This window comes from Geotrypetes seraphini, chromosome 8 (genome assembly GCF_902459505.1).
Source record: "Geotrypetes seraphini chromosome 8, aGeoSer1.1, whole genome shotgun sequence".
Lineage (NCBI taxonomy): Eukaryota > Metazoa > Chordata > Amphibia > Gymnophiona > Dermophiidae > Geotrypetes > Geotrypetes seraphini.
In genome coordinates, this window is record NC_047091.1 from 163,774,774 (window position 1) to 163,785,095 (window position 10,322).

At 40.3% G+C, this 10,322-nt stretch overlaps 1 pseudogene; it reads left to right on the forward strand.

Annotated features, from left to right (window-relative positions):
* Nucleotides 1–7,499: 7,499 nt before the first annotated feature.
* Nucleotides 7,500–9,473, forward strand: LOC117365520 (annotated as a pseudogene).
* Nucleotides 9,474–10,322: the final 849 nt, after the last annotated feature.

Sequence of the window (10,322 nt, forward strand, 5' to 3'; positions counted from 1 at the left end):
TACATTACATGATACAGTTGAGAATTACAAATTAGAGGATATCTGAATTTATCCGATTGAATTACATAGTAAAGATTCAAGTACTTACAGGATACAGTGGAGAATAACGATATATTCGGATAACTGAAGAGGATTACCTAATATTGAAGGAAGAAGTTTATTGGATACATGTGGTAGATGCTTATTTAGGAGTCTGGATATTTTTTGGTAGGTATGGTTCGAGGGATTGACTAATGTGTTATTCACAGGGGGAGAAAGCATGTACGAGAGGGAGGAGATTAGTAAGTAAGGACATGTTTTTTTGAACAGAACTGTTTTGATTTCTTTTCGAAACACTTTGATGTCTGTTGTTTTGATCATCAGTTTGGTGATGGTGGGGTCAATTTTCGCTGCCTGTGTTGCTAGAAGGCTGTCGTAAAGTTTCTTGCGTCGTGTACCATTATGAGGAGGGAAGGTGAATAGGTTCTGAGTTCTCCTTGATCTGGGTGAGCGGTAGCGGTATAGGCGATTGTTTAGGTAGCTGGGGACAGTACCATGGGTTACTTTAAATAGTAGACAATAGAATTTGAATTGAGATCTTGCTTTTATCGGAAGCCAGTGAGAGTCTACATAGGTGGGAGTGATGTGGTCAAATTTGCTAAGAGAGTAGATGAGTCTGATGGCTGTGTTTTGAACGGTCTGTAGTTGTTTTATCATGTTGTTTGGGCATGGTAGGTAGAGGCTGTTGCAGTAATCTAAGGTACTAAGTGTGAGAGATTGTACAATGATTTTGTAGTGTTCTTTGGTAAAGAATTTTCTTATTTTTCTGATTAGAGATCCTCTGTGTTCTCTCCACCACCTCCCTGGGGAGCACATTCCATGCATCAACCACCCTCTCCATAAAGAAGAATTTCCTAACATTGCTCTTGAATCTACCACCCCTCAACTTCAAATTATGCCCTCTGGATTTACCATTTTCCTTTCTCTGAAATATATTTTGTTCTACGTTAATACCCTTCAAATATTTGAATGTCTGAACTCTGAATCATATCTCCCCTGTCCCTCTGGTTGTCAATAGTGGTATATCAAATTAATAAATCCAATCCAATAAGTGCAAAGTTTATCACAGCTTAATTAAAAGAGCGCTACTGTACAAATTGGCACGTTAACAGCTGGTGCACAAATGCAGTAACTGTTTTGTGTTATTTTTACAATTAGCACATGCTAATTCATGTGTTAAGAGTATTTTGTGTTAGGAGGTGTAACTGAAAGGGGCATGGATGGAAAATGGGCATGAAGAGTATATTGCAATTAGCACACGCCAACTACCCTGTGCAAACCAATAAATTTGCAGGTACAATGGGTCCACTTAACATCTCCTCGTATGAGGAAAGACTAAAGAGGTTAGGGCTCTTCAGCTTGGGACATAGCTGAGGAGAGATATGATTGAAGTCTACAAAATCCTGAGTGGAGTAGAACGGGTACAAGTCGATCGATTTTTTTACTACATAAAGGTTTGCTCCAGATTCACGGAGGCATAATCTCAATGACCCAATAATCCTTTTTGCATTATTTTTCACCAGTATTTCTAAGACCTTGCTGTTGGTTTCACAAAACTGGCTACATCCCCCTTCTCTAAAAACATTTACCACAATTTGCTTGTTTGTGCAAAGTTCATTCTTTCTTGAAAAGGGCACAGAGCTGTGAAGCAAAAATCTTACTTTTTTTGCACCTTCTGTCTCATGCATTTGTCGGCTGCACTGTAAGTTTTGTTCACATGGCATATAAGAAAATTGTATTTCTGGATGGATTGGCCTATGAGAAGATCTGTAAGACTGTGAGAGAGGCTTATGTTGCTCACTATAAATGCAGATAAGAACATAAGAAATGGCTTCGCCGGATCAGACCCTAGGTCCATCCAGTCCGGCGACCCGCACCCGCGGAGGCCAAGCCAGGTGTTCCCTGTTGAGAAACCTTGTTTACTCGTATCCCTCAATGTGATTTGCAAGAAGGTGTGCATCCAACTTGCCCTTTAATCCCGGAATGGTGGTCTCCATCACGACCTCCTCCGGGAGTGCGTTCCAAGCGTCCACCACTCGTTGTGTGAAGTAGAATTTCCTGATATTTGTCCTGGGCCTGGTGCCCCTCAGCTTCAATCCATGACCTCTTGTCCGAGTCACATTGGACAATGTGAATAACGATGTTTCTTGCTCTATTTTGTCGAATCCTTTTAATATTTTAAAAGTCTCTATCATGTCCCCTCGCAGTCTTCTCTTCTCGAGGGTGAACAATCCCAGTTTTCCGAGGCGTTCTTTGTAGCTCAAGTTCTTGATACCTGTAACTAGCTTCATGGCTCGTCTTTGCACCCTCTCCAGCAGGGTTATATCCTTCTTTAGGTAGGGAGACCAGTGTTGGATACAGTATTCCAAGTGTGGTCTGACCATTGCTCTGTAAAGCAGCATTATGATGTCCTCCGATCTACTCGTGATCCCCTTCTTTATCATGCCCAACATCCTGTTTGCTTTCTTTGCTGCCGCTGCGCATTGTGCTGATAGCTTCAGGGTCCTGTCTATCAGTACCCTCAGGTCCCTTTCTTGTTCGCTCTTGCCCAATGTTACACCTAACATTTTATATTCATGTTCCTTGTTTTTCTTACCCAGGTGCATCACTGATCAATGTGCTGTGAATGCATAACTTGACACTCAAACAGGAGATTCCACATTATCATGGTAGAACAAAGGAAAACAAAAGAGGCAACCTATGGTGCTCAATATCTTTATTCACAGTCAAGGCCTGACACGTGTTTCGGCCATGAGGCCTGCCTCAGGGGTCTGAATAGAAGCTGCAGAGCAGTAGAAACTGCTTCTTTTCCCTTTCTCCCTTTGCTGCTTTCTCATACACACATATACACAGAGTTTCCCTCAGCTGCTCAATGCAGTTCTCATGGCCAAAACACGTGTCGGGTCTTGACTGTGAATAAAGATAATGTATAATTTGAAACATCTAACATAGATGTTTCAGTTTATATGGATTACCAGAACAGAAGACCAAACTCAAGGAAAAGAAACAAATTTGGGAAAACCTTCTGCCCAATGTGCAAACAGGATGCTAGGAATGGTTAACAAGACTTAGAATGTTATAATGCCCCTGTATCGCTCCATGGTGCGACCTCATCTGGAGTATTGCGTTCAATTCTGGTCTCCATATCTCAAGAAAGATATAGCGGCACTAGAAAAGGTTCAAAGAAGAGCGACCGAGATGGTAAAGGGGATGGAACTCCTCTCGTATGAGGAAAGACTAGAAAGGTTAGGCCTCTTCAGCTTGGAAAAGAGACGGCTGAGGAGAGATATGATTGAAATCTACAAAATCCTGAGTGGTGAAGAACAGGTACAAGTGGATCAATTTTTCACGCCATCAAAAGTTACAAAGACTAGGGGACACTCAATGAAGTTACAGGGAAATAACTTTTAAAACCAATAGGAGGAAATATTTTTTCATTCAGAGAATAGTTAAGCTCTGGAACACTTTGCCAGAAGTTGTGGTAAGAGAGGATAGTGTAGCTGGTTTTAAGAAAGGTTTGGACAATTTCCTGGAGGAAAAGTCCATAGTCTGTTACTGAGAGAGACATGGGAGAAACCACTGCTTGCCCTGGATCAGTAGCATGGAATGCTGCTACTCCTTGGGTTTTGGCCAGGTACTAGTGACCTGGATTGGACACTGTGAGGACGGGCTACTGGGCTTGATGGACCTTTGGTCTGACCCAGTAAGGTTATTCTTATGTTCTTAAGTCATGGTCAGCTCTGCCAGGAAGTTTTCAGTGGGATGGGCATCTGCTACTGATTGTAACTGGAGCTTCATAACTATTGCCTATGCCATGCATGTACTTTCACTGGTGGAGTTCAGAGGACTTCCTGGGGCAGGGAAAAGGTAGGGAATTTAAATTCATTTATCATATTTTGTATGCTGTTTCATACAGAAGTTCTGCACGGCTCATATATAATTATTAATAAACAGCTTCCATATAACAAACATCGCATATTCATAATAACCAAATGAAATAATAATTCACTCATTAAAAACAATAAAATACATTACATTAGTGATTTCTATTCCGCCGTTACCTTGCGGATTTCCAGAGGAATTATAGAATAGTTAGGGAGTAGTCAACTTGGTTCATAGAGATGAGGTGGTTCTTGTGGCGTTAGGTTGTTTTAGAGTAGGGAGGCTTTAGGTTGGTTTCGATTGTTGGGTATCAGGGATTTTTTAAATAGTATGAATTTAATTTCTTTTCTAAATTTTCTGTAGTCAGCCAAGTAGAGAGTTGGCGGTCTAATCTCGCTGCTTGTTTTTTCCGTTTGACTTCTCTGATTGGGGGGGGTATGTGAATAGAGCGTGGGTTCTCCTTTGTCTGGTTGAGATGGTTCGGATTAGACGGTTGTTTAGGTATATTGGGCTGTTGCCGTTCATGGATTTAAATAGGAGACAGTAGAACTTGAATTGTATTCTTGCTTGAATTGGTAGCCAGTGTGAGTGGAGGTACGCCTCGGTGATGTGGTCATGTTTCCTCAGAGAGTAGATGAGTCTCAGGGCTGTGTTCTGGATTGTCTGCAGTTGTTTACTCATGGTCGCGGGGCAGGGGAGATAGTTTCAAGTTTATTAAATTTTTGTTATGTACGCAATATTAAAAGCTTCAAAGCGTATAACATTTTAAAAATGGGGGGCAGAACAAAACTCTTTTACATAGTTACAGTCAAATTCTATCCATTCTAATACATAACTGGTACGGAAGGTGAAGGGGTTTAACTACAAATTTTTAAAGAGAGAAAGAAAACATTTAGCGGGGAGCACATTTGGTAGGTAACACAAAAAAAGGGGGGGAAAGAAAAAGGATGTATCTGTAATCTATACAGTAATCTAGTTTAGATCTAAGAAGTTTAGTGATTTATAAAATTGTGTTGTCTATTTTTCAAAAGTGCCCTTGAACAAAAATCTTTTTAAGGAACGCTTGAATTTGTCTAAAGAAGATTCATTACAAATATAAATAGGTAGATTGTTCCAAAGCTGGGGTGCTATAACTGAGAAAATGGTAGATCTTCTAGTTCCTATTATCTTTAATGAAGGGATAGTCAATATCTGTTGTTGTGTTGATCTTAATGCCCTGGATGGAGAATATGGTATTAAGAAACGATAGAGAATGTTACAATAATCTAGGAGATCCAGCATTAGGGCCTGGACTAGGATCCGGAATTGAGTTTTGTCAAAGAATTTTCGCACTTGTCTTAGGTTTCTCATGATAGTGAAGGATTTCTGTATTATTTTATTGATTTGTGGTTGCATGGTACAGCATCTGTCAATCGTCATTCCCAGTAGTTTTAGAGTGAATTGCATGGGGAATGTGGTAGAGTTGATTACTAGGTTTGTAATGGATGGTGTCTTATCATTTTCTAGGAGAATGAATTTTGTTTTTTCTGAGTTTAGTTTCAGTTTGTGGTCTTTAATGTATAGTGTTTTATGTATAGTGTCTGTCATGGAGGGTTTTAGTTGATCAAAAGGGAGAAGAATGGTGATGTCTTCTGCGTAGCTGTAGGAGATTATTTTTGATTTATCTAGACAGGTTCCAAGGGACGTGATGTAGAGGTTGAAGAGTGGGGGGGATAAAGGGGATCCCTGAGGTACGCCACAGGGGTTAGATCAGGGTTCTGACTTTTCATTGCTTGATTTTACTCTGTAGGATCTGGTCTTTAAGAATCCTTGGAACCATGTGTGCACTTTATCTGTGATATCAATTGCATCTAGAATTTGTAGAAGAATGTTATGGTCAACCAGGTCAAACCAGGTCAAAATAGCAGATAAAATATAAATACTAATTGAACAACACATTTTTTGTACATTGTTTCAGATGCAAGTGCTCTTTGAAGAGAATGTAGGCAGTACAGTGAATTTTTGGAGACCAATAACACTATGTAACAAAAAAAAATTTTCTTTGTTCCATGGTAATATGGTTCCGTGGGGTTTTTTTTGTTCCATGGTAATGTAGTTCTGTGGTTTTATAGTAATGTGGTTCCGTGGTTTTGTTCTATGGCAATGTGGTTCCATAGTTGTATTTTGTGGTTCCGTGGTAATGTGTTCTTTCTTAACTGCCTATGCCATCATTCCCCTCAGACTTTGATTTTGTGACTAGGCCATTGATATTTTGGAATTTATGTTTTTTTGCAGAACATTCCAGATTGATTCCAAGGTGAGTAAACTTAGGGGCCATTTTACTAATACAATATAATACAATGCAATACATTTTGCTATGTATGTGGCCAATTTATCAAGACAAGAGGGAAAAAGTACTCCATAGAAGCATCTGCTCACAAAACATTTTTCGACATGCCTGTTGGAGTTAAATACAAACCTTGGAAACCTCACTTCACATACAAACACTGCCAAAAAAAACTCTGGAATTCTGTTTTTCACTAGGATGATGTGATTATCTGCTATAAAATTTCAAAGAATGTTTAATTTTTTTAAAGATTTAAATTTTAAAATTTTCAGTGTTATTGGAAATATATCATATATGAAATATGTTGTGAGAATCTCATACACATTAGTCATAGGTGAAATAATGTATTGTTTCATTACCACAATTTCATTTTTGTTGTTCTACAGGATGGTACAGAGAGGAAAAGGCACCCCAATGAAATCAAGAATGACAACACAAAGAGAAGTAGGATTGAGACAACGGTCATTCAAGCCAGATCAAGAAAGTATAGTTTATTTGGACAAAGCACAAAACCAAAAGACTCGACACAGAGCCATGTTTCAGCAGAGATACTAACTGACTCAGGAGTAAAATGTATCAGCGTATTTTTGGTCCAATAATCTTGTCTAAGTCCTCAATAATGAGAAAGTGTCAGAACAACCAGTAATTCTACATTGAAACATCAACACAGAGTTCTCACAGGAAACCTGCTGTAATAATTGTAGTGCTTAGCTACGGTGTCTTGATATGGATTGAATGACCATTGTCTCGTCTACTTCTTTTTTGTTGCCATTTTTGATTTCGTAAGGATGCCTTTTCCCTTGCTGGTTCTTCTTTGTTTCTAATGCATCATAAGACAGTCATTACAACATAAGATTAGTCTTGCTGGGTCCGACCAATGGTCCATCCAGAGGCCAATCCAAGTCACAAGTACCTGGCAAAAACCCAAATAGTAGCAGCATTCCATGCCACCGATCCAGGACAGGCAATGGCTTCCCCCATGTCTTTCTCAACAGTAAACTATGGACTTTTCCTCCAGGATCTTGTCTAAAAACCAGGTACATTATCTGCTCTTACCACATCCTCTGGCAACACGTTCTAGAGCTTAACTATTCTCTGAGTGAAAAAAATATTTCCTACTCCTTGGGTTTTGGCAAGGTACTAGTGACCTGGATTGGCCACTGTGAGAACGTGCTACTGAGCTTGATGGACCATGGGTCTGACCAAGTAAGGCTATTCTTATTGGTTTTAAAAGTTTGAGGAAGACTATGATAGACTTACACTGCTGCTTCAAAGGCTTCAGGAGCAAGTTTATCACCTGAATGATAAAAGTGGGATGACGTCAATGATCATGAATATACTAAATCAGCATTTTCATGAAGTGAAGCCAAATGAGACCACAGACACAATGACCTTCTACCAAGAACATGATTGGTGTATCTTGAAGTTAGAAGATTGTCTGGGAAAGCTGTCTGCTAAATCAGAGGAGCTCCAGAAAGAAATGGACCTGGCAAAAGCCAGAATAGCAAGAGGGAGTGATGAGCAAGATCAACGTTTTATAAACAGGCTTCATCAGTTGGAGTTAGATTTAGCCCAAATTAAAATTTATCTGTTGGACTTGCAAAGCTTGGAGTCAAGCTGTGAGAAAGTAGATACCATCCATGAAACAGTTAATGCCAGAATTAAAGAATTTGTCAAGATGACAATATTTGGTAATCATGAATTGCCAGAATCACTGCTGCAGTGGATCTCATCCAACTTTGTGAGCAAAAATAATGCTTCCAAGCTGTGTTGCAAGAACTGAAGCTAAACATTTTCAAGAATATTACACACTATATAACTGTAACCAAGCGTATGCCATCCTTGGAAACAATAGCCAGTACAGGCACTGCAGGCATGTCTGGCGTTACAGAAGAGGAGGTATGCATCATTGTAAATAATGCATTAAAACAGAATTGATATGGTGGACTTTGCCTTGGAATCTGGTGGTGGTAGCAGTCTTAGAACTCGCTGCTCAAAGACCTATGAGACCATAACAGCCTGAATGAGCCTCTTCAGAATTCTTCTCTGGTGCTTTTCTACATTGCTGGGCATATAAAGGTTCTCAGGGTTACCTTGTAGTTAGGCTTTTCATGATGATCTACCCTTCAGCATTTACTGTGGAACACATACCAAAGACCCTCTCACCAACTGGCAACATCACAAGAACTCCGTTCTATCAAACATTACTTTGATTTCCCCACCTTCAGTTTGCTGGTCCAATCCCTAATCCTAAACACCCTAGATTACTGTAACATCATATACCTGGGCTCCTACAAGAAAACCATTAAACGACTAAGATTCATCCAAAACACTGCCGTCCGCCTCATCTATGGGCTCAAAAAGTCAGACCACATCAGCCCTTTCTACAGAAAACTTCATTGGCTACCGTTCGAAGCAAGGGTCATCTTCAAATTCGCCTGCCTCTGCTTCAAAACCCTAACTGGCTAAGCCCCGATATACCTGTCACGCCACTTCGTCTTCCCAGGCTCTAACTGTACATGCAATGCCCACCTGTTTGCCTACCCCTTCCCAAAAGGATGCATCTACAAAAAATTCGTTGACAAAACCCTCTCTTTCCAAGCTGGCAAATGGAATGACTGCTTGACCACCCTCATCTCTCTTGCCCCAACTTATCTATCCTTCAGGAAATCTCTCAAATCATACCTCTTTGATAAATTCCTCTAGCTCCCGCCCTCCCAACCAAACTACTAATCTCAACCTCGCCTCCCTCCCTACCCTTCCTCCCCCCTTCCCCGGTTATTTTTCCTTTCCCCTTTCTGCACCCCCCTTGCAACAGTTATTGGATCATTTTGTAATTGCCACTGGTTTATATCATACACTTGATAACTAATTCTCTGTACCTTCATTGCATATGTACAGTTCCCATCTCCTGTAAACTGCTCTGAACTGTTTTCTGATATTCTGTAACTTCGCTGTATATGTACAGTCTCTTCCCCTGTAAACCGCTCTGAACTGTTTTGTGGTATTGCGGTATACAAAAATAAAGTTATTATTATTAAGGATTTTGCAGTGTATGGACTTGAAGATGAATATCAAGAAGAAGGCCAGTTCATGTACAATCAAGATGACAACGGAAAATGAAGACCCCTTTCAGACAGTGGAACTACTAGTTTTCTCTAACTGGGGCCATAATGAGTATACTTGTCTTTATCGGTTTCGGGTACATGGGAAGCCAAGTCATTGATGACCATTTCCAGACATCGCCATATAGTTGCACATTTTGCCATTTTGTATATACTGGAAATCCCAAACACTGGAAAATTGAAGAATAAGGAAGATGAATGACAATGCACCTGCAGGAGCAATGTTGTTTTTTGGCTGAAGGCAGGAAACAGTCAGCAGCGTAATACACGGCAGAAGTATGATGTTCAAACTAGCTGCTGTTGATCAGCTCTGTTTCTCTAATATATCCACACAGAGTTGTTGCCCACAACATGCACTAGTTCACAAGAAAAAAAAAATGAGTGAGCTGTACTGTTTCGGTTTAATGGTAAAAAAAAGGTTATTAAAAATGAATAAAGCAAAAAAAAAAAAAAAAGTATTACTCTTTAACTTCATCACGTGTCCCCTAGTTTTTGTAATTTTTGAAAGAATAAAAAATCGATCCACTTGAACCCGCTCTACACCACCCAGGATTTTGTAGACTTCAGCCATATCTCCCCTCACCCGTCTCTTTTCCAAGCTGAAGAGCCCCCAACCTCATCTTTCCTCATACGAGAGGAGTTCCCTCTCCTTTATCATCTTGGTCGCTCTTCTTTGAACCTTTTCTAGCGCCACTATATCTTTCTTGAGATAAGGAGACCAGAGCTGAATGCAATACTCAAGGTGAGGTTGCACCACGGGCGCGATACAGAGGCATTCTAACAGTCTTAGGGCGCCTTTTACTAAGGGGCGCTAGGGCTTTAACGCACAGAATAGCACGCACTACATTGCCGCACCTGCTAGACCTTAACGCCAGCATTGAGCTGGCGTTAGTGCTAGAAGCGTAGAGCACGGTAATTTCCTGCGCGCGCTAAAAAGGAGCCCTTAGTCT